Source organism: Bufo bufo, chromosome 1 (assembly GCF_905171765.1).
Source record: "Bufo bufo chromosome 1, aBufBuf1.1, whole genome shotgun sequence".
Classification (NCBI taxonomy): domain Eukaryota; kingdom Metazoa; phylum Chordata; class Amphibia; order Anura; family Bufonidae; genus Bufo; species Bufo bufo.
Window position 1 is genome coordinate 300,587,922 of NC_053389.1, and position 25,393 is coordinate 300,613,314.

The following is a 25,393-nucleotide window of genomic DNA, read 5'->3' on the forward strand; positions in this document are numbered from 1 at the left end:
CTGGCAGGTCTAATTCGTCCACCTCCCTAAACAAAACTGTTGTAGTATCCGGTCATGTGTTTTATTCATTTCCAGATGGCCCCCGAGATTATGTTGGTGGACTAACTCTAACATGAGTTTGCAATAAGTCTGGGGCACCACCAACTGTTCAATGGGTTCACCCCGCAGCTGGTTTACCCGATACAACATATCCTGATGCAACAGCACTCTGCAAACCAAATAAAGTACAATAATGCCAAAATAATAGAAAGTATTCTGGTGCAAATAAATTTGAGATGCTTGGCAAATCCTTTTGTACAAAATGATTTGGGCTTGTCTGCCAAACGTCAAGGCGATCTCAGTAAGACGGGAACTTAACACTAAATACCACATTAGCTGGTGCCATACTGCCCTTCATTACATTCAGGGAATGCAGGTACCACATGCATGCCGAGCCCACACTATATAATACCTCTTTGGTGCCGGCCTCCATTTTGTTGTAGCCTACTCTCCCTGTATGCATTTTAGGCCATTTGGCACCAGGTAAGGTGAAATACAGAGTGGGCTCAGCATGCTAGTGGAACCGGCATTCCTTGAACAAAATGGAGGCCGGCACCAAAGAGGTATTATATAGTGTGAGTTCGGCATGCATGAGGAGCCTGCATCCCCTAAATATAATGGAGGCCATTTTGGCACCACAAGAGGAATAATATAATGTGGGCTAGGCATGCATGTGGTACCTGCATTCCCTGAATGTAATGGAGGCCAGTATGGCACCAGTTAATGTGGTATTTAGTGTTAGGTTCCAGTCTTACTGAGATCGCCTTGTGAAGTGGCGGTGACCCCTACCGCTGGGACTTCGGCCTCGGGTTCCCATGGTTCTGGCCTTCCCCCGGAGCAAGGCCACTCTGCTGCGGTTACCCCTGTCTCATGGGTATCAGTCACTTTCGTAGCAGGCCACAGTGCCGAGAAACCCGGGAAGTCTCTCCCGATTATAAGTTCGTAGTGTAAGTTTGTGACAACTGACACTTTTTGAGTCCACCTGCCGGCCCCCTTGGTTAGAGACACCAGGGCGGTGGCATAGTCTTTTAAGCCCCCATGAATGCACATGACCCCGACTTTCCGGCCAGTATAGTCAGCGGACCATACCAGGGGAGCCCTTACTAGCGACACCAGACTCCCTGGGTCCAGCAGGGCCTCCGCTGGAGTGTCTCCCACTTCCCCCTGGCACAAGTGATTCAGAGTTTCTGGGGTACCCGCTGCACACAGCTTTCTGGCATATAATGACTGACGGAAGCCATAGTTCATGTCCATTTGTTCCACCTGATGTGGACAGTCAACTCGTACATGGCCAGGCTCCCAACACTGCCAGCAGACTATTGCAGCCGGGTCGACACAATCATTAATCATATAGAAACAGTAATAAAAAAAAAATATTACATTGTATATAATTGCATATTTTTCAAGCAACAATTGATATATGGCAAACATTTATTTTCCTTTTACATTGTCAGCCTTATATTCCTCCCACCATATAGTAAGCTTTTCTACAAACTCCTCCCCTGAGCACAAGTTGGAGGGGAATCGCCAAATATAATCTGGCCCCCTAGGATATCTATCCTTTAGAATCAGAGAAACCGGTGCATGGTCAGAGAGGACAATGTCCCCTATCTCCGCAAATTCCACCTTGTGCATCAGGGAGTGAGGCAGAAATATATAGTCTATTCTAGACAAGAGGATTGCGGAGTTGAATAGAACGTGAAGCTCCGATCATCAGGGTGAAGTTGGCGCCATGGATCTATCAGTCCCGCGCCTTTCATCAACGGCATCAGCACTTTATCCTGAGGTCCGTCACCCCTCACTCTGTCACCTACTCGTCTCCGATCCTTTTACCACAGAGTTGAAGTCACCTCCAATAATTTTGTTAACACACGTGTCACCTAATAAAGATTTCTCCAGGTCCCTGAAAAAAAAGACCATTGTTTGAGTTCGGACCATATATGTTATAAATGCTGTACTGTATATCTTGGATCTGTAGAAGTACCTGTGCCCACCTACCCTGTGCATCTATAGATTGCTGAACAATATTACAGTTAAGTTGCTTATCTATCAAAATCAGTACTCCCGCCTTCCTGTTGTTTGCCGGTGATCCTATTAATGTACCCACCCACATCTTCTTCATTCTAGCAAAATCATTCTCCCCCAGTTGGGTTTCCTGCAGGAGAGCAACATCCGGTTTGAGCTTTTTGAGATGCCTGAGGACCATCCCCCTTTTATGAGGTTATCTCAAGCCCTTGACATTCCATGAGACTATTTTCATATTGCGTTTCTTATCCAACACCCACTAGTAACTCGATTAACTTAGTACAATCAGAAAGATAAAAATCCTGGTCTTACCAATAGGATAACCCTTCCCGCCCTACCCACTCAAAATACTTTCCCCTGAAGTTAGAGCAGCAACTAACTTCAATTTCTGATACGGAACTTCCTTTTTTCTGGGTTGCGACCATCGCCCACCTTTCTGGGCTGTAACTGCATAACTGAGATACCCGGAACCCCCTCACGTAAATAGAAAACAACCATAACATTTGAACCGCATATGAATAGGAACAGAAACTCCTAACAAAATCATCTATTAGTAACATCAGATCCTCCGTCTCTCAAGGCGACAGATTGGATCCATCCATAATGAGAACAGCATTTTAATTCTTCCTATGATGAAGAAAGGCTATTCCTGTCAGACACTGACATCTGCTATGAATTAATCAGTCATCTCCTCGGTCCCGAGGAGTCACCTTTCATGGGAGACCTTTTACGCCCAGTTCCAGGTCCACAGGTTTTATCCTGGCTGGACTTATGTCTGCGACGCTCCCCTTTATGTCCATCATGGCCAGGTGAATCAGCTCTCCTTGTCTGCTCCGAGCAACCTGCATTTCTCTGATTTTGCAGTGAGTCAATCATCTCCTCCACTGCCGACGGTTCATGGAAAATAATCGTAGAGCCATCTGCGTGGGTGACCCGAAGCTTGGCTGGGTACAGAAGCGGAAATTTAATTTGCCTCTTGTGTAGAATAGAGCAAACATGGCTGAACTCCCTCCTTTTCTCCGCCACCGCTGATGAATAGTCAGCAAATAATAAAACGGCATAACCCAGGAGCTTTAGTGGGCCCTTCCTGGTTATGAATGCTCTAAGGATGGCCTCTTTGTCCCCATAGTCCAGGAATTTCATTATCACCTGGCATGGCCTCTGTGTATCACGGGGCTCAGGCACGGGTCCAATCCTGTAAGCAAGCTCCACCTTATGGCACCCTTCAAGTCCCAATGCCCGCGGGAGGTCCAGTTCGCACAGTCCTTTCAATGCTTGCGGTTTAACGGACTCAGGGAGGCCCGGGAGACGTAGATTACTTCATCTCGACCGGTTTTCCCAATCCTCCACCCGGTCCCACAATATATCATTTTGTTTGGCCAGTTCATTCATTTTATGAGCACACTTGGCATTGTCTGCCTCCAGAGAGAGAGTTCTTTGCTCCAGCTCTTCTATTTTCGCATCATGCTGAGCAATGGCCTCATGCTAGTATCTGCTGTACCTAACCATTCTATTGTAATTCCTTTCTCTGCAGCGGTTACCCTAAAAAACGTAATTTTTTTGGTATGCAAATGAGCCTCTAGGTGCTATGGGGGCGTCTTTTCAGCACCTAGAGGCTCTGTCCACTCACCATTTCTGCCGCCCAGCGCGCTCCAGCCCGCCCCTCTGCTCTAGATTGACAGCCTACTCGCGCCTGCGCCATGTGCTTCTGTAATCGTCGCAGGCACAGTGAAGATGCCGGCGCAGGGAGACAGTCACTGCGCCTGCGCCGAATACAGAAGCACACGCCGCAGGCGCGAGTAGGCTGTCAATCTAGAGGAGAGGGGCGGGCTGGAGCACGCTGGTCGGCAGAAATGGTGAGTGGACGGAGCCTCTAGGTGCTGAAAAGACGCCCCCATAGCACCTAGAGGCTCATTTGCACCAATAAAACTACGTTTTTTAGGGTAACAGCTGCAGAGAAAGGAATTACAATAGCATGGTTAGGTAGAGCAGACACTAGCAGATCGCTAGTGTCTGACAGCTAATTAGGTCAAAATGTTGTGGTAGAAACCCTTTAATGACCCCTGCTATCTGATAACTCCCTTCTGTATAAGTGGAAATAAATGGTACCCTATTTGTGACCTGCTTAGTGACTGTCTCTGAGGGACCGGGTGCCACTGTGTCCAGATGTTACTGGACCAATTTTTTAGGGTAACCTCTGTAGGTAAATTTGTCTGACATTTCTGACAGTCTCAATTCACATAATTGTGGGTCCTTCACAATTCGCTGGACACAGAGAAACTGACTCCGTGGCAGCGATTTGACCATAGAGCGCGGGTGGCAGCTTTCGAATTTCAGCAATTTATTACAGTCTGTCGGTTTAATGAACAGATCTGTCATCAAGACCGTCCCTTGTATTTTTACCATTGTGTCTAAAAATTTAACCTGCTCGGTGGAGTGAGTGAGAGTAAACTGGATCTCAGGATCCATTCTGTTCAGGAAATTGTGGAACTCAGCCAATTCACTCTCAGTGCCATCCCAGACAACAAACACATCGTCTATGTATCTCCACCACCCCAGCACATGGCTGAAGTGGTGGGACACATAGATGTGGTCTGCCTCGAGGCCTGACATGAAAATGTTGGCATAAGTTGGCGCCTTATTTGAACGCATTGCGGTTCCATGCAATTGGAGGAAGTAGCCATCTTGGAAAGCGAAATAGTTGTATCTCAACACTACACCGAGCAGGTCAATGATAAACTCTTTACATTCATCAGTGTATTGTGTGTTCAGCAAACACTTTCTGACTGCCTCCACACCTCTATCATGATTAATAGAGGTGTAGAGGCTGACCACATCAAATTATGCCAATATAGTGTTCGGAGTCACCACCACCCACGCAATTTTGTCCAAAAAAATCGCCTTTGTCTCGTATATACGATTTAGCTGCAATAGCAAACTGACGGAGGATCCTGTCCAGAAAAATGGCTATGTTGGAAAACACTGACTCCCTCCCGGACACTATGGGTCTCCCTGAAGGGTTACTGAGGCACTTGTGAATCTTAGGTAGCACGTATATTAATGGTGTCTTGGGTTGTGTCACTAATAGGTAAGTGTACAGGGGTCCATCAATCAGGCCTCCCATCTTGGCTCTATCAAGCACTCTAGTGATGGTTCTAATCACATCAAACTTGGGGTCATGATTAAGACGCCTGTACACACCAACATCCCCAAGCTGTCTCTGAATCTCAGAGATGTACCATTTTGTATCCATGACAACAACGGCTCCCCCCTTGTCTGCGGGTTTGACTGTGAGGGAACCGTTGTTGAAAAGCTCATCAAGAGCCTGTATCTCTGCTGATGTCATGTTTGGATGTCTTAAACCACTCTCCTGCATCGGACCCTTGAGATTGTTGATATCTGCCCTAACTGCATTAATATACGTATCAATGGCTGGACAATTTAATTGCGGGGTGAAGTCGCTCTTTGTGTGTAAACCAACACTGCGAAGGGAAAGTTCACAATTATTAACACTTTCACTACTAGAAACATGCTTGTTTACATCTGAGAACCACACTTTAAGCTTGATATTCCCGAAAAAACGCTGTAAATCAACTTCAAGTTGGAACCAGTCTACACCCACTGAGGGGCAAGAAGACAAACCCTTTGATAAAAGTTCAGTCTGTGCTACAGTCAGTATATGGGAAGATACATTTAGCACTACTGATACTGATTTATTTTCCTCACAGGCCGGCTTCTTGCTGTGCGTTGTTCGTTTTCTCCATACAGTATGTGCTGTCTTTGTCCACCACGTCTGGTCCTTTTGGATCTAGGACCGCGCCTAAAAAACAATCATCCTGCTGCTCAGCTTGTGTGGATCCCATTACTATGGAGGGTGCCAATTTATTCCTAGAATTGCCGACATATTTCCTTGTGTTATTATTACCACCATAGTTGGGTTGGCGTCTCTGGCCCCTCTGCTCATGCCAGGTGTACACATTTCCACGTTTGTAATCCTCCTCATCTCGTAGCCATTTACGCCTTTTAATAACTTCTTGCTCCTTTCTGAACTTATCCAGATATACCGAACAGCTCGTCAGGTATGTATCATAATCCTGTACCGGGAGGACATCCTTCAACTTGTTGTCCGCCTTTTTAAGCTGATCCCGTGTAACCCCCAGTTCATAATGGAGGAATTCCAAATTCAATAGTATAACGCATATTTATTGGAAATCTGCATAAATTTCTGTGCAAACTTAGTTTCAGCTGAGAACAAATTGGGCTTCAGCTGGGAGCGCATCGCCCTTGGGATTCTATGCAACATATAGTATTCAGCCAAAGTCGCCAAGTGCAGTTCCATAGAGGCTAAACGTTTGCCATCCGCCTCATAGCCTTTCTTTAATTCTGTAACAGATGGAGTAGACAGAAATGTGCAGTCGCTCACCAAACCATGGAGAATCCTGTTTCAATATTCGCTCTCTATTACCTCCTCTTTTCAGAGGAGGAATATGGTCAATCACCCTGAATTTGAGATCCCTCTCTCTGTGTCCAGCCTCTGCAAAGTGCTTGGACACAGGGAGATCCCTCACGATCTTGGCTCCGATATGTTGGATGAAAAGGGGTATAGACATATGTATAAGATATACACTATGCACCGTATACTAATATTTATATCACTACTGGAACTTTTATACACCTTTATATTGACATGGATTTATTTACAATATGGATTTGTCATAGAGAGTGTCATATGACTGAGCACTGATGGTTATCATGTGATTGATACTATGTGAGTGTTAACATGTGTATGCACTAATTGTATTATGTGACTGCACTGGCTTGTGGGTATATATACTCTGTGTTTTGCACTGTTGTATAGCTTGACAAAGGCCTCATTGAGCAGGCCGAAACGTTGCTGGGGAATAAATTTTGGGGTCTTCACCCTTTCACCGAAATCTGGAAGTGCTGCCTCATTTTTTGGAACGTAGATAGATATATATATATATACATTGAACAAAAATATAAATGCAACATTTGCTCCCAAGTAGAGTTGAGCGAACACCTGGATGTTCGGGTTCGACGAGTTCGGCCGAACTTTCGAAAAATGTTCGGGTTCGGGATCCGAACTCGACCCGAACTTCATCCCGAACCCGAACCCCATAGAAGTCAATGGGGACCCGAACTTTTGGGCACTAAAAAGGCTGTAAAACACACCCGGAAAGGGCTAGAGGGCTGCAAAAGGCAGCAAAATGTAGTTAAATCCCCTGCAAACAAATGTAGATAGGGAAATGATGAGTTAACATAAAATAAATAAAAATTAAACAATATTAATTGGAGTGAGGTCCCATAGCACAGAATCAGGCTTCAAGTCACCCACCAATGGAGAAGGTCACTTACTATTATTTTGACCACAGCACCCAGACAAAGGAGAGAGGTCCCACAGCAGAGAACCAGGCATCATATCACCCACCACAGGAGTAGGCCACCATTTAGTTACTTTGACCCCTACACCCAGACGGAGGAGAGAGGTTACACAGCAGAGAATCAGGCATTTAGATCACCCACCACAGGAGTAGGCCACCATTGAATCAGACCCCCGGCAACCATGTCAGATGGCACAAGCATAAGCTTTATATCAATCAGCACAGGAGAAGGCGACTTTGACAGACTTTGACCCCTACACCCGGACGGAGGAGAGAGGTTTCAAAGCAGAGAATCAGGCATTTAGATCACCCACCACAGGAGTAGGCCCCAATTTAATGGGACCCCGGCAACCATGTCAGATGGCACAACCATCAGCTTCATATCAATCAGCACAGGAGAAGGCGACTTTGAAAGACTTTGACCCCTACACCCAGACGGAGGAGAGAGGTTTCACAGCAGAGAATCAGGCATTTAGATCACCCACCACAGGAGTAGGCCCCCATTGAATCAGACCCTGGCAACCATGTCAGATGGCACAACCATCAGCTTTATATCAATCAGCACAGGAGAAGGCGACTTTGAAAGACTTTGACCCCTACACCCAGATGGAGGAGAGAGGTTTCACAGCAGAGAATCAGGCATCATATCAACCACCACAGGAGAAGCCACCATTTAGTTACTTTGACCCCTGCACCCAGGAAGAGGAGAGAGGCACCACAGCACATATTCTGGCATCATATCAGCCACCACAGGAGAAGCCACCATTGAGTTACTTTGACCCCCGCACCCAGGAAGAGGAGAGAGGCACCACAGCACATATTCTGGCATCATATCAGCCACCACAGGAGAAGCCACCATTGAGTTACTTTGACCCCCGCACCCAGGAAGAGGAGAGAGGCACCACAGCACATATTCTGGCATCATATCAGCCACCACAGGAGAAGCCACCATTGAGTTACTTTGACCCCTGCACCCAGGAAGAGGAGAGAGGCCCCACAGCACATATTCTGGCATCATATCAGCCACCACAGGAGAAGCCACCATTTAGTTACTTTGACCCCTTCACCCAAACAGAGGAGAGAGGTTCCACATCAGAGAATCAGGCATCATATCAACCACCACAGGAGTAGGCCACAATTTAATGGGACCCCGGCAACCATGTCAGATGGCACAACCATCAGCTTCATATCAATCAGCACAGGAGAAGGCGACTTTGAAAGACTTTGACCCCTACACCCAGACGGAGGAGAGAGGTTTCACAGCAGAGAATCAGGCATTTAGATCACCCACCACAGGAGTAGGCCCCCATTGAATCAGACCCTGGCAACCATGTCAGATGGCACAACCATCAGCTTTATATCAATCAACACAGGAGAAGCCACCATTGAGTTACTTTGACCCCTGCACCCAGGAAGAGGAGAGAGGCCCCACAGCACATATTCTGGCATCATATCAGCCACCACAGGAGAAGCCACTATTGAGTTACTTTGACCCCCGCACCCAGGAAGAGGAGAGAGGCACCACAGCACATATTCTGGCATCATATCAGCCACCACAGGAGAAGCCACCATTGAGTTACTTTGACCCCTGCACCCAGGAAGAGGAGAGAGGCCCCACAGCACATATTCTGGCATCATACTAACCACCACAGGAGAAGCCACCATTGAGTTACTTTGACCCCTGCACCCAGGAAGAGGAGAGAGGCCCCACAGCACATATTCTGGCATCATATCAGCCACCACAGGAGAAGCCACCATTGAGTTACTTTGACCCCCGCACCCAGGAAGAGGAGAGAGGCACCACAGCACATATTCTGGCATCATATCAGCCACCACAGGAGAAGCCACCATTGAGTTACTTTGACCCCTGCACCCAGGAAGAGGAGAGAGGCCCCACAGCACATATTCTGGCATCATACTAACCACCACAGGAGAAGCCACCATTGAGTTACTTTGACCCCTGCACCCAGGAAGAGGAGAGAGGCCCCACAGCACATATTCTGGCATCATATCAGCCACCACAGGAGAAGCCACCATTGAGTTACTTTGACCCCCGCACCCAGGAAGAGGAGAGAGGCCCCACAGCACATATTCAGGCATCATATCACACACCACAGGAGAAGGCCTCTTTCAGTGATTTAGGCCTTTGGACCCAGACAGAGGAGAGAGGCACCACAGCACATATTCTGGCATCATATCAGCCACCACAGGAGAAGCCACCATTGAGTTACTTTGACCCCTGCACCCAGGAAGAGGAGAGAGGCCCCACAGCACATATTCTGGCATCATATCAGCCACCACAGGAGAAGCCACCATTTAGTTACTTTGACCCCTGCACCCAGGAAGAGGAGAGAGGCACCACAGCACATATTCTGGCATCATATCAGCCACCACAGGAGAAGCCACCATTTAGTTACTTTGACCCCTTCACCCAAACAGAGGAGAGAGGTTCCACATCAGAGAATCAGGCATCATATCAACCACCACAGGAGTAGGCCACAATTTAGTTTATTTGACCCCTGCACCCAGGAAGAGGAGAGAGGCCCCACAGCACATATTCTGGCATCATATCACACACCACAGGAGAAGGCCTCTTTCAGTGATTTAGGCCTTTGGACCCAGACAGAGGAGAGAGGTCAGAGATTAGCTTCATATCCCCCAGCACAGCAGAAGACCGCTTTATTTGACTTAGGCCTCAGCACCCAGACAGAAGACAGAGGTAGCATGGCAGAGGTTATGGCTTCATGTCACCCGTTAGTTTAACCGGCCACTTTCATCTGGTTAGGCCCCGGCGCCCAGACAGAGAAGAGTTTCATTCAACTGTGGGTTTCATAAAATTTGTATCAAATAAAGAAGTGGCCCGTAGCACAACAAGACATGTTTTAGGCAGTTAATAAGGACTACTCTGCACAAGGGAGGGACAGGTCCTGTGGGATCCATGCCTGGTTCATCTTTATGAAGGTCAGCTTGTCCACGTTGGCTGTGGACAGGCGGCTGCGCTTGTCAGTAATGACGCCCCCTGCCGTGCTGAATACGCGTTCAGATAAAACGCTGGCCGCCGGGCAGGAAAGCACCTCCAAGGCATAACATGCTAACTCTGGCCACGTGGACAATTTCGAAACCCGGTAGTTGAATGGGGCCGAACCATCCGTCAGGATGTGGAGGGGTGTGCAGACATACTGTTCAACCATGTTAGTGAAATGCTGCCTCCTGCTAACACGTTCCGTATCAGGTGTCGGTGCAGATAGCTGTGGCGTGGAGACAAAACTTTTCCACATTTCTGCCATGCTAACCCTGCCCTCAGATGAGCTGGCCGTGACACAGCTGCGTTGGCGACCTCTTGCCACTCCTCTGCCTTCACCTTCCACCTGTTCCCCTGTGACATGTGGGAATGCTCTCAAGAGCGCCTCTATCAGCGTGCGCTTGTACTCGCGCATCTTACGGTCGCGCTCCAGTTCAGGAATTAAAGTGGGCACATTGTCTTTATACCGGGGATCCAGCAGGGTGGCCACCCAGTAGTCTGCACACGTTAAAACGTGGGCAACTCTGCTGTCGTTGCGCAGGCATTGGAGCATATATTCGCTCATGTGGGCCAGGCTACCCATGGGTAAGGACAAGCTGTCCTCTGTGGGAGGCGTATCGTCATCGTCCACCGTATCCCCCCAGCCACGCACCAGTGATGGGCCTGGGCTGCCACCCCGCTGTGAACTTGCGTCATCCTCGTCCCCCTCCACCTCCTCCTCCTCATCCTCCTCGTCCTCCAGTACAGTGCCTTGGCTGGCGACTTGTGAACCTGTCCTCTGTTGCTTAAACAAACCTCCCTCTGAGCCACTTCGAACAGACTGGCCCGAAAGTGTTAGAAACGAGCCCTCATCCTCCCCCTCCTCCTCCACCTGGGCCACCTCCTCTAACATCATTGCCCTAAGTGTTTTCTCAAGGAGACATAGAAGTGGTATTGTAACGCTGATAACAGTGTCATCGCCACTGGCCATGTTGGTGGAGTACTCGAAACAGCGCAGCAGGGCACACAGGTCTCGCATGGAGGCCCAATCATTGGTGGTGAAGTGGTGCTGTTCGGCAGTACGACTGACGCAAGCGTGCTGCAGCTGAAACTCCACTATGGCCTGCTGCTGCTCGCACAGTCTCTCCAGCATGTGCAAGGTGGAGTTCCACCGGGTGGGCACGTCGCATATGAGGCGGTGAGCGGGAAGGCCGAAGTTCCGCTGTAGCGCAGACAGGCGAGCAGCGGCAGGATGTGAACGGCGGAAGCGCGCACAGACGGCCCGCACTTTATGCAGCAGCTCTGACATGTTGGGGTAGTGGTGAATGAACCTCTGCACCACCAAGTTCAGCACATGCGCCAGGCAAGGGATGTGCGTCAAACCGGCTAGTCCCAGAGCTGCCACGAGATTTCGCCCATTATCGCATACCACCAGGCCTGGCTTGAGGCCCACCGGCAGAAACCACTCGTCGGTCTGTTGTTCAATACCCCGCCACAACTCCTTTGCGCTGTGGGGCCTGTCCCCCAAACATATGAGTTTCAGAATGGCCTGCTGACGTTTACCCCGGGCTGTGCTGAAGTTGGTGGTGAAGGTGTGTGGCTGACCGGATGAGCTGGTGGAAGCAGTGGAGGAGGAAGCCGAGTAGGAGGAGGAGGCTACAGGAGGCAGAGAATGATGCCCTGCGATCCTAGGGGGCGGAAGGACGTGCGCCAAGGAACTGTCCGCCGGGGGCCCAGCCGCCACTACATTCATCCAGTGTGCAGTTAGTGAGATATAGCGTCCCTGGCCGTGCTTACTGGTCCACGTATCTGTGGTTAGGTGGACCTTGCCACAAATGGCGTTGCGCAGTGCACACTTGATTTTATCGGACACTTGCATGTGCAGGGAAGGCACGGCTGTCTTGGAGAAGTAGTGGCGGCTGGGAACCACATACTGCGGGACAGCCATGGCCATCAGCTGTTTGAAGCTGTCTGTGTCCACCAGCCGGAATGACAGCATTTCAAAGGCCAGCAGTTTAGAAATGCTGGCGTTCAGGCCAAGGGCTCGAGGGTGACTCGGGGGGAATTTGCGCTTCCTCTCTAAGGTTTGAGATATTGAGAGCTGAACGCTGCTGTGTGATATAGTGGAGACGCTAGTTGACGGTGGCGGTGGTGGTGGTGTCGGTGGCACATCCTCTGTTTGCTGCTCGGCAGGTGGCAACATTCCTCTCGAGGCGGAAGCCGAGGCAGCAGCGGTAGAGGGAGCAGGGGGAGCCTCAGCGAGTGCCTGGTTTTTAAGGTGTGTACCCCACTGCAGTTCATGCTTTGCATGTAGATGCCTGGTCATGCAGGTTGTGCTGAGGTTCAGAACGTTAATGCCTCGCCTCAGGCTCTGATGGCAGAGCGTGCAAGTCACTCGGGTCTTGTCGGTAGGACATTGTTTAAAGAAGTGCCATGCCAGGGAACTCTTTGAAGCTGCCTTTGTGGGGCTGGGTCCCTGTTGGCGATGTCCAGTAGCAGGCGAACTCTGGGGGCGGCGGCTCGTCTGCTTTGGCCCCCTGCTCCCTCTTTGGCTTCGCTGTTGTCTCGGTCTCACCACTACCTCTTCCTCTGAACTGTGAAAGTCATCGCCACGACCTTCAGTCCATGTGGGGTCTAAGACCTCATCGTCCTCTGCATCGTCTTCCACCCAGTCTCCCTCCCTGACCTCCTCCTGTTCAGTCTGCACACTGCAAAAAGACGCGGCAGTGGGCACCTGTGTTTCGTCATCATCAGAGAGTCGGTGACTCTGCTGTGGTGGTATTCCCATGTCCTCTTCATCTGGAGACATAAGTGGTTGTGCGTCAGTGCATGGTATGTCTTCCTCCACTGGGGAAGGGCTAGGTGGACGCCCCTGGGAAACCCTGGAAGCAGAGTCTTCAAACAGAAGAAGAGACTGCTGCATAACTTGTGGCTCAGACCGTTTCCCTGATATGCTTGGGGGTGATGTGACAGACTGATGGGCTTGGTTTTCAGGTGCCACCTGTGCGCTTTCCGCAGAAGACTGGGTGGAAGACCATGTGGTGAACGTGCTGGAAGCACTGTCGGCCACCCAATCGATTAATGCCTGTACCTGCTCAGGCCTTACCATCCTAAGAGCGGCATTGGGCCCCACGAGATATTGCGGTACATTCTGCCGGCTAGTTGAGGGAGTTCGTTCCCTACTGTGTGCGCCTGGGGCCGAACGGCCACGTCCTCTACCAGCAACAGAGGCTCCACGGACACCACCACGACCGCGTCCTCGTCCCTTAATAGTATTTTTCTTCATTGTTGCGATTCAACTCGCACCACAATGAAATATATTATTTTTTATAAGCAAAATCCCCTCACTGGAATACTTTCAGTTTTTTGACTGTATGGATTACAGATGGAATGACTGTTATATGTGAGTACCGCTTTCTTTGACAGATTCTAGTATGGGTACATATATGTTTTCCCAACCCCAGCACATTAGTTTGCTAATTCCAGATGTATGAAACGCAGGCCTAACTGTATCTAGTATATTGAACGCCAGATAAACTAACTTGGCCTTTTTTAAATAAAAAAAAAATTCCCTCACTGGAATATTTTCAGTCTTTTGACTGTATGGATTACAGATGGAATGACTGTTATATGTGAGTACCGCTTTCTTTGACAGATTCTAGTATGGGTACATATATGTTTTCCCAACCCCAGCACATTAGTTTGCTAATTCCAGATGTATGAAACGCAGGCCTAACTGTATCTAGTATATTGAACGCCAGATAAACTAACTTGGCCTTTTTTAAATAAAAAAAATCCCCTCACTGGAATACTTTCAGTCTTTTGACTGTATGGATTACAGATGGAATGACTGTTATATGTGAGTACCGCTTTCTTTGACAGATTCTAGTATGGGTACATATATGTTTTCCCAACCCCAGCACATTAGTTTGCTAATTCCAGATGTATGAAACGCAGGCCTAACTGTATCTAGTATATTGAACGCCAGATAAACTAACTTGGCCTTTTTTAAATAAAAAAAATCCCCTCACTGGAATACTTTCAGTCTTTTGACTGTATGGATTACAGATGGAATGACTGTTATATGTGAGTACCGCTTTCTTTGACAGATTCTAGTATGGGTACATATATGTTTTCCCAACCCCAGCACATTAGTTTGCTAATTCCAGATGTATGAAACGCAGGCCTAACTGTATCTAGTATATTGAACGCCAGATAAACTAACTTGGCCTTTTTTAAATAAAAAAAATCCCCTCACTGGAATACTTTCAGTCTTTTGACTGTATGGATTACAGATGGAATGACTGTTATATGTGAGTACCGCTTTCTTTGACAGATTCTAGTATGGGTACATATATGTTTTCCCAACCCCAGCACATTAGTTTGCTAATTCCAGATGTATGAAACGCAGGCCTAACTGTATCTAGTATATTGAACGCCAGATAAACTAACTTGGCCTTTTTTAAATAAAAAAAAAATTCCCTCACTGGAATACTTTCAGTCTTTTGACTGTATGGATTACAGATGGAATGACTGTTATATGTGAGTACCGCTTTCTTTGACAGATTCTAGTATGGGTACATATATGTTTTCCCAACCCCAGCACATTAGTTTGCTAATTCCAGATGTATGAAACGCAGGCCTAACTGTATCTAGTATATTGAACGCCAGATAAACTAACTTGGCCTTTTTTAAATAAAAAAAATTCCCTCACTGGAATACTTTCAGTCTTTTGACTGTATGGATTACAGATGGAATGACTGTTATATGTGAGTACCGCTTTCTTTGACAGATTCTAGTATGGGTACATATATGTTTTCCCAACCCCAGCACATTAGTTTGCTAATTCCAGATGTATGAAACGCAGGCCTAACTGTATCTAGTATATTGAACGCCAGATAAACTAACTTGGCCTTTTTTAAATAAAATAAAAATTCCCTCACTGGAATACTTTCAGTCTTTTGACTGTATGGATTACAGATGGAATGACTGTTATATGTGAGTACCGCTTTCTTTGACAGATTCTAGTATGGGTACATATATGTTTTCCCAACCCCAGCACATTAGTTTGCTAATTCCAGATGTATGAAACGCAGGCCTAACTGTATCTAGTATATTGAACGCCAGATAAACTAACTTGGCCTTTTTTAAATAAAAAAAATCCCCTCACTGGAATACTTTCAGTCTTTTGACTGTATGGATTACAGATGGAATGACTGTTATATGTGAGTACCGCTTTCTTTGACAGATTCTAGTATGGGTACATATATGTTTTCCCAACCCCAGCACATTAGTTTGCTAATTCCAGATGTATGAAACGCAGGCCTAACTGTATCTAGTATATTGAACGCCAGATAAACTAACTTGGCCTTTTTTAAATAAAAAAAATTCCCTCACTGGAATACTTTCAGTCTTTTGACTGTATGGATTACAGATGGAATGACTGTTATATGTGAGTACCGCTTTCTTTGACAGATTCTAGTATGGGTACATATATGTTTTCCCAACCCCAGCACATTAGTTTGCTAATTCCAGATGTATGAAACGCAGGCCTAACTGTATCTAGTATATTAAACGCCAGATAAACTAACTTGGCCTTTTTTAAATAAAATAAAAATTCCCTCACTGGAATACTTTCAGTCTTTTGACTGTATGGATTACAGATGGAATGACTGTTATATGTGAGTACCGCTTTCTTTGACAGATTCTAGTATGGGTACATATATGTTTTCCCAACCCCAGCACATTAGTTTGCTAATTCCAGATGTATGAAACGCAGGCCTAACTGTATCTAGTATATTGAACGCCAGATAAACTAACTTGGCCTTTTTTAAATAAAAAAAATTCCCTCACTGGAATACTTTCAGTCTTTTGACTGTATGGATTACAGATGGAATGACTGTTATATGTGAGTACCGCTTTCTTTGACAGATTCTAGTATGGGTACATATATGTTTTCCCAACCCCAGCACATTAGTTTGCTAATTCCAGATGTATGAAACGCAGGCCTAACTGTATCTAGTATATTGAACGCCAGATAAACTAACTTGGCCTTTTTTAAATAAAAAAAATTCCCTCACTGGAATACTTTCAGTCTTTTGACTGTATGGATTACAGATGGAATGACTGTTATATGTGAGTACCGCTTTCTTTGACAGATTCTAGTATGGGTACATATATGTTTTCCCAACCCCAGCACATTAGTTTGCTAATTCCAGATGTATGAAACGCAGACCTAACTGTATCTAGTATATTGAACGCCAGATAAACTAACTTGGCCTTTTTTAAATAAAAAAAATTCCCTCACTGGAATACTTTCAGTCTTTTGACTGTATGGATTACAGATGGGATGACTGTTATATGTGAGTACCGCTTTCTTTGACAGATTCTAGTATGGGTACATATATGTTTTCCCAACCCCAGCACATTAGTTTGCTAATTCCAGATGTATGAAACGCAGGCCTAACTGTATCTAGTATATTGAACGCCAGATAAACTAACTTGGCCTTTTTTAAATAAAAAAAATTCCCTCACTGGAATACTTTCAGTCTTTTGACTGTATGGATTACAGATGGAATGACTGTTATATGTGAGTACCGCTTTCTTTGACAGATTCTAGTATGGGTACATATATGTTTTCCCAACCCCAGCACATTAGTTTGCTAATTCCAGATGTATGAAACGCAGGCCTAACTGTATCTAGTATATTGAACGCCAGATAAACTAACTTGGCCTTTTTTAAATAAAAAAAAAATTCCCTCACTGGAATACTTTATGGCTTTTCACTGTATGGATTACAGGTGGACTGGTATTAGTAGGGGTGACACAAGCACACCCAAGTCCCTGATGTAGGATTTCTATGGCACAGACCACTATTACAAGTGATTAATGGACGTTGGGAGAGATTGTGCTGCAGCACTAGTCCCAAGATGGCCGCCGCCTATCAGCCCAGTAACATGTGCCACAAAATGGTCTGCACAACCTTTAAAAAAAATAGCCTTGGACTGTGCTGCTAAATCGCTATTGGTCTGAATCCCAGGTGTAGATGTCTGACTTGTTTGGAGCTTTGGAATGCACACTGTGGCAGCTTCTGCTGCAGCACTACAAGTCACAAAATGGCGGCCGGCGGTCAGCCCAGGTACATGTGGATGGAAAAATCACTCTGGCCACTCTAAAAATAGCCAATCCCTATCAAAAAAGCAGCTCAGCTGCAGTTGTTCAGATGAATCACAGGTGGAGGAGAGAAATTTGCTTCCAGTTATTCAATTATCCCTGCCTATTCTCGCCCTAGCATCAGCTGCGTCTATCCCTGTTCTATTCACATCGGGAGTGAGCACGTCCCGACGTGCGCACAAGCTTATAAAGAGGCTGAGTCACATGCTGCACTTGGCCAATCACAGCCTTGCCAATAGTAGGCATGGCTGCGATGGCATCTTAGGGCAAGTAGTATGATGCATGTTGATTGGCTGCTTTGCAGCCTTTCAAAATGCGCCAAAATACATGCCGAACGACGAACCCGAACCCGAACTTTTACGAAAAAGTTCGGGTTCGGGTCCGTGTCACGAACACCCCAAAATTCGGTACGGACCCGAACTATGCTCGAACTGTTCGCTCAACACTACTCCCAAGATCTGAAACATTTTCTACATACACAAAAGACCCATTACTCTCAAATATTGTTCACAAATCTGTCTAAATCTGTGTTAGTGAGCACTTCTCCTTTGTCGAGATAATCCATCCCACCTCACAGGTTGTAATGACCGACGACACGCAAAGGGAGGAAAACAGGGAAAGCCCTGCCCAAGGGAGAGGGAAAGGTGGTGACCCCTAACTCACCTTGCGGCTGGCACCTGACTGCCCTGACGTCCCTAGACAGGTTCCTCACCCGTGCGGCGATCGCGTGCCTAAACCCTGGCTTTCCCTAATATGAGCCCTGGATAGTGAACAGGCCGGTGGGATCGCTAGTCCACACCACTATCACTAAGAGGGAAACACCAGGGAGAGGACAGACAAAACATACAAACACATACACCCAGGTGGGCGACCACAATAAACCAAAAAGGTCCAACAGGGATCTGGAGGGTAGCGTACTGGACCAACTACCAGCGAACGCAGCAACACAGCTCCAGAAGGTCAGAATAGATGTCCAGGCAGGAAGCTCTATCTCTGGCAACCAGAGAAGTGTGAGAGAGAAATATAAGGAGGTCTGGGAGTGCTGGACAAGGAACAGCTGAGGAGAAAGAGCTACGGATCCCTGAGTGAGCCAAAAGGGTTTGCTAAGCAAACCCAGAAAGCTACCATAAGGAAAACAGCCCTATCTTAAATAGAGCGTGCAGCCAACCGCTGCGACTTCCTGACCCCGGGTATAACGGAGTCAGGCGTGGACCTCGACTCCCTCGTGACAGTACCCCCCTCTCTACGAGGGGCCTCCGGACACTCAGGACCAGGTCTCCCAGGATGAGAGGCATGAAAAACCCGAACTAACCTGTCGGCGTTTACCTCAGACGCAGGAACCCACATTCTTTCCTCGGGACCGTAACCTCTCCAATGCACCAGATATTGAAGAGAGCGGCGGACCCGACGAGAATTAACAATTTTGGATATCTGAAATTCTAGGTTACCATCCACGACAACAGGAGGGGGTGGTAGCGGTGATGGTTCTAGAGGTGGAACATATTTTTTGAGTAACGACTTATGAAAAACATTATGAATTTTAAAAGTCTGAGGTAACTCCAGGCGAAAAGCCACGGGGTTGATGATGGCTACAATTTTGTAAGGGCCAATAAACCTAGGACCCAGTTTCCAAGAGGGAACCTTCAATTTAATATTCCTAGTAGACAACCACACATAGTCATTCACTCCTAGGTCCGGACCTGGCGACCGTCTCTTATCAGCCATGCATTTGTATTTACCTCCCATATTTTTCAAGTTAGCTTGCACCTTCTGCCATACCGATGAAAGAGATGACGAAAACCGTTCCTCTTCGGGAACCCCAGAAGACCCCCCCTCTTTGAAAGTACAGAATTGGGGATGAAAACCATATGCACCAAGAAATGGTGACTTGCCAGTGGATTCCTGACGACGATTATTTATGGCAAACTCAGCTAACGGTAAATATGATGACCACAACTCTTGGTTTTCAGACACAAAACATCTTAGATATGTCTCAAGGTTTTGGTTGGTAAGCTCAGTCTGTCCATTCGACTGAGGATGGAAAGCAGAGGAAAAGGACAAGTGTACCCCCAAACGAGAACAAAAAGCTTTCCAAAATTTAGAAATAAACTGGGTACCTCGATCCGAAACAACATCGGAGGGGACCCCGTGAAGCTTCACGATTTCACTGACGAATACCTGAGCAAGAGTCTTAGCATTAGGTAGTGCGGGTAACGCAATGAAGTGTACCATTTTGCTAAACCTGTCCACTACTACCAAAATAACTGTTTTACCCGCAGACAAAGGTAAGTCAGTGATAAAATCCATTGACAGATGTGTCCACGGTCTATTGGGAATGACGAGTGGTAATAGAGACCCTGCAGGACGTGTATGTGAAACTTTTGCGCGCGCACAGGTAGAACAAGAAGACACAAAATCCAATACATCCTGACGCAACCTTGGCCACCAAAAACGACGAGACAATAGTTCCAAGGTTGCTTTACTACCCGGGTGCCCAGCAAGTGCCGAATTATGATGTTCCTTTAATAATTCGAAACGTAAGTTCAACGGTACAAACAATTTCTCTGAGGGGCAAGAGACCGGAGCGTCCCCCTGGGCCTCTAACACCTTCCCCTCCAAAACAGAGTGTACCGCAGAAACAACCACTCCTCTTTGAAGAATGGGCACCGGATCACTCACATTACCCCCTCCAGGGAAACAACGAGATAGTGCATCAGCCTTGGTGTTCTTTGCCCCAGGACGATAGGTAATCACAAAGTTAAACCTGGTAAAAAATAGCGACCACCTAGCCTGTCTAGGGGTGAGACGCTTAGCTGATTCGAGGTACAGAAGATTTTTGTGGTCCGTAATTACAGTGACGGGGTGGACTGCCCCCTCTAAGAAATGACGCCACTTCTCAAACGCAAGTTTAATAGCTAATAGTTCCCTATTGCCAATATCGTAGTTCTTTTCTGCTGCAGATAGTTTTTTAGAAAAGAAAGCACAAGGACGCCATTTGCCAGGAGACAGACCCTGAGACAGCACCGCCCCCACTCCCACCTCTGACGCATCGACTTCAACAATAAAAGGCTGAGAGACATCAGGTTGGACCAGTACAGGTGCTGAGGTAAACCTCTCTTTTAGAGAGGAAAAAGCAACTTTAGCGGCGTCAGACCATTTAGAAAAATCAGTCCCCTTCCTAGTCATGTCAGTAAGCGGTTTTACAATAAGTGAATAATTTTTAATGAATTTCCTATAGAAATTCGCGAAGCCCAAGAACCGTTGTAGTGCTTTGAGGTTCTCAGGAAGATCCCAATCTAAAATTGCCTGGACCTTCCTAGGATCCATACGGAAACCTGACGCAGATAAAAAATAACCCAGGAATTGTATCTCCTGAACGGCGAAGACACATTTTTCAATTTTAGCATATAATTCATTCGTCCGTAGGACCTGCAGTACTTGTCTGACATGCACCTCATGTGTTTTCAGATCGGACGAATAAATTAAAATATCATCTAGGTATATTACCACAAACCTGCCGATTAGATGACTAAAAATGTCATTAACGAAATGTTGAAAGACGGCAGGAGCATTGGTCAGACCGAAAGGCATAACTAGATTTTCATAATGCCCCTCAGGGGTGTTAAACGCTGTCTTCCACTCATCCCCCTCCTTAATACGAATCAGATTGTAGGCACCCCTAAGATCAAGTTTGGAGAACCACCTAGCACCCGCAATCTGATTAAACAGGTCAGGAATGAGAGGAAGAGGGTATGGGTCTCGGATGGTTATCTGATTTAATTCGCGAAAATCTAAGCAAGGACGCAGGCCCCCATCTTTCTTTTTAACAAAGAAAAACCCTGCAGCCACGGGTGAAGAAGAGGGTCTGATGTGTCCCTTAGCCAAGCTCTCGGAGATATAATCTTTCATGGCTTGTCTCTCTGGACCCGAAAGATTATATAACCTGGTCTTGGGTAATTTTGCGCCGGGAATAAGGTTAACCGGGCAATCATAAGGACGATGAGGTGGTAACTTCTGACAACCCTTTTCAGAAAAAACATCCTCAAAGTCCGAAATAAATGTAGGTAGGGTAGTTATGGAGGCGACTAAGCAATTGCTATTTAAGCAATTTTCTCTGCACTGCTCACTCCACTCCAATATCTCCCTGGCCTGCCAATCCACCACTGGATTGTGCGCTACCAACCAGGGAAGACCCAGCACTACCGGAGTGGGAAGCCCCTCCAGAACATAACCTGAAAGCATCTCGTTATGGTGGTCCCCTACCCGAAGGTGTAAATTATGAACCATGTGCGTGAGGTTTCTCTGAGACAGGGGAGCAGAATCAATAGCGAATATGGGAATGGGTCTCTGTAAAGTACAGAGAGACAAACCCAAAGTACGGGCAAAATGGGCATCTATCAAATTTACCCCTGCTCCACTGTCTAGAAAGAAAGAAATAGTCTCCGTCTTATCACCAAAAATAATAACCGCTGGCAACACAAATTGCGATGTACGTATGGAGGAAACGTATACCCCCCGGCTGACATCCTCCACACAGCCTGGGGTTAGTAGTTTTTCTGACGGTCTTTTGTTTCTGAGGAAAGAAGGACAGACATTAATGAAATGACCCCTCTCCCCACAAAAAAAACAAACCCCACGCCTACGGCGAGCCTCAGGAGGACGGACCTGACGAGTAGTTCCTCCTAGCTGCATAGGCTCGTCTAAGTCCGTACAGACTAACTGCTGCTTGGGAGGGGTTACCAATTGCTCCGGTTTTTTCAACCTGACCCTAAGGCGTCTATCTATTCGGATAGAAAGGGACATAACCGCATCAAGGGAAAAGGGGGTCTCATATAATGCAAGCGCATCCTTAACCCTTTCGGATAACCCAGAGCAGAACTGACTCCTGAGAGCCGGGTCGTTCCATTGGGTATCCGTAGCCCACCTACGGAATTCAGAGCAATACTCCTCTACCGGCCGCTCTCCTTGTAAGAGTCTCCGTAATCTTGATTCAGCCAGGGCGACTCGGTCAGGGTCATCATATATGAGACCCAAGGCCCCAAAAAACTCATCCACTGACCGAAGAGCCTGGGAATCAGTAGGTAAAGAGAACGCCCAGGACTGCGGATCCCCCTGCAGCAGGGAAATAACAACCCCCACCCGCTGATCTTCATTACCAGAGGAGTAAGGGCGCAGTTTAAAATATAACTTACAGGCCTCACGGAATGTCAAAAACTTGTCCCTTCCCCCAGAAAATCTGTCAGGGAGAGGGACCTTGGGTTCCGCAACAACCTGGTTACCAGTAGCAACCGCTGGGCTTGCAGTCAGTTGTAATTGCTGCTGTTGCTGGAGGACCGACGCCTTCAATCCTACCACCTCCAAAGACAGGCCATGAAATTGTTTGGACAGAGCAGCAATTTGATCCATACTGGATTCTAAGTAGGTAAAATTATTTTTTTTTTTTACCTACACAAAATAATGGCCAGAGATAATGTAATGACCGACGACACGCACAGGGAGGAAAACAGGGAAAGCCCTGCCCAAGGGAGAGGGAAAGGTGGTGACCCCTAACTCACCTTGCGGCTGGCACCTGACTGCCCTGACGTCCCTAGACGGGTTCCTCACCCGTGCGGCGATCGCGTGCCTAAACCCTGGCTTTCCCTAATATGAGCCCTGGATAGTGAACAGGCCGGTGGGATCGCTAGTCCACACCACTATCACTAAGAGGGAAACACCAGGGAGAGGACAGACAAAACATACAAACACATACACCCAGGTGGGCGACCACAATAAACCAAAAAGGTCCAACAGGGATCTGGAGGGTAGCGTACTGGACCAACTACCAGCGAACGCAGCAACACAGCTCCAGAAGGTCAGAATAGATGTCCAGGCAGGAAGCTCTATCTCTGGCAACCAGAGAAGTGTGAGAGAGAAATATAAGGAGGTCTGGGAGTGCTGGACAAGGAACAGCTGAGGAGAAAGAGCTACGGATCCCTGAGTGAGCCAAAAGGGTTTGCTAAGCAAACCCAGAAAGCTACCATAAGGAAAACAGCCCTATCTTAAATAGAGCGTGCAGCCAACCGCTGCGACTTCCTGACCCCGGGTATAACGGAGTCAGGCGTGGACCTCGACTCCCTCGTGACACAGGTGTGGCATATCAAAGTGCTGATTAGACAGCATGAATATTGCACAGGTGTGCCTTAGACTGCCCACAATAAAGAGTCACTCTGAAATGTGCAGTTTGATCACACAGCACAATGCCACAGATGTCACAAAATTTGAGGGAGTGTGCAATTGGCATGCTGGTTGCAGGAATGTCTACCAGAGCTGTTGCCCGAGCAGTGATTGTTCATTTCTCTACCATAAGCCGTTTCCAAAGGCCTTTCAGAGAATTTGACAGTACATCCAACCGGCCTCACAACCGCAGACCACGTGTATCCACACCAGCCCAGGACCTTCACATCCTGCATGTTCCCCTCCAATAATTTCTGCACAAACTGTCAGAAACCGTCTCAGGGATGCTCATCTGCATGCTCGTCGTCATCATCGGGGTCTGGACCTGACTGCAGTTTGTCATTGTAACCGAATTGAGTGGGCAAATGCTGACATTCAATGTGTCTGGCATGTTGGAGACTGGCGTTCTGTTCTCGGATGAGTCCCGGTTTTCACTGTTTAGGTCAGATGGCAGACAGTGTGTGTGGCGTCGTGTAGGTGAGCGGTTTGCTGACGTAAACATTGTGGATCGAGTGGCCCATGGTGGCGGTGGGGTTATGGTATGGGCAGGCATATGTTATGGACAATGAACACTGGTGCATTTTAATTGATGGCATCTTGAATGCACAGAGATACCGTGACGAGATCCTGAGGCCCATTGTTGCGCCATTCATCCACAACCATCACCTCATGTTGCAGAATGATAATGCACGGCCCCATACTGCAAGGATCGAGACACAATTCCTGGAAGCTGAAAACATCCCAGTTCTTGCATGGTCAGCATACTCACCAGACATGTCACCCATTGAGCATGTTTGGGATGCTTTGGACCGGCGTATACGACAGCGTGTTCCAGTTCCTGCCAATATTCTGCAACTTCGCACAGCTATTGAAGAGTAGTGGACCAACATTCCACAGGCCACAATCAACAACCTGATCAACTCTATGCGACGGACATGTGTTGCCCTGCGTGAGGCAAATGGTGGCCACACCAAATAATGACTGGTTTCCTAAACCCACCTACCCCAGTAAGGCAAAACTGTGCACATTTCAGAGTGGCCTTTTACTGTGGGCAGTCTAAGGCACACCTGTGCAATATTCATGCTGACTAATCAGCACCTTGATATGCCACACCTGTGAGGTGGGATGGATTATCTCGGCAAAGGAGAAGTGCTCACTAACACAGATTTAGACAGATTTGTGAACAATATTTGAGAGTAATGGGTCTTTTGTGTATGTAGAAAATGTTTCAGAGCTTTGAGTTTAGCTCATACAAAATGGTAGCAAAACCGAAAGTGTTGCATTTATATTTTTGTTCAGTATATATATATATATATATATATATATAGAGTACAGACCAAAAGTTTGGACACACCTTCTCATTTAAAGAGTTTTCTTTATTTTCATGACTATGAAGGCATCAAAACTATGAATTAACACATGTGGAATTATATACATAACAAACAAGTGTGAAACAACTGAAAATATGTCATATTCTAGGTTCTTCAAAGTAGCCACCTTTTGCTTTGATTACTGCTTTGCACACTCTTGGCATTCTCTT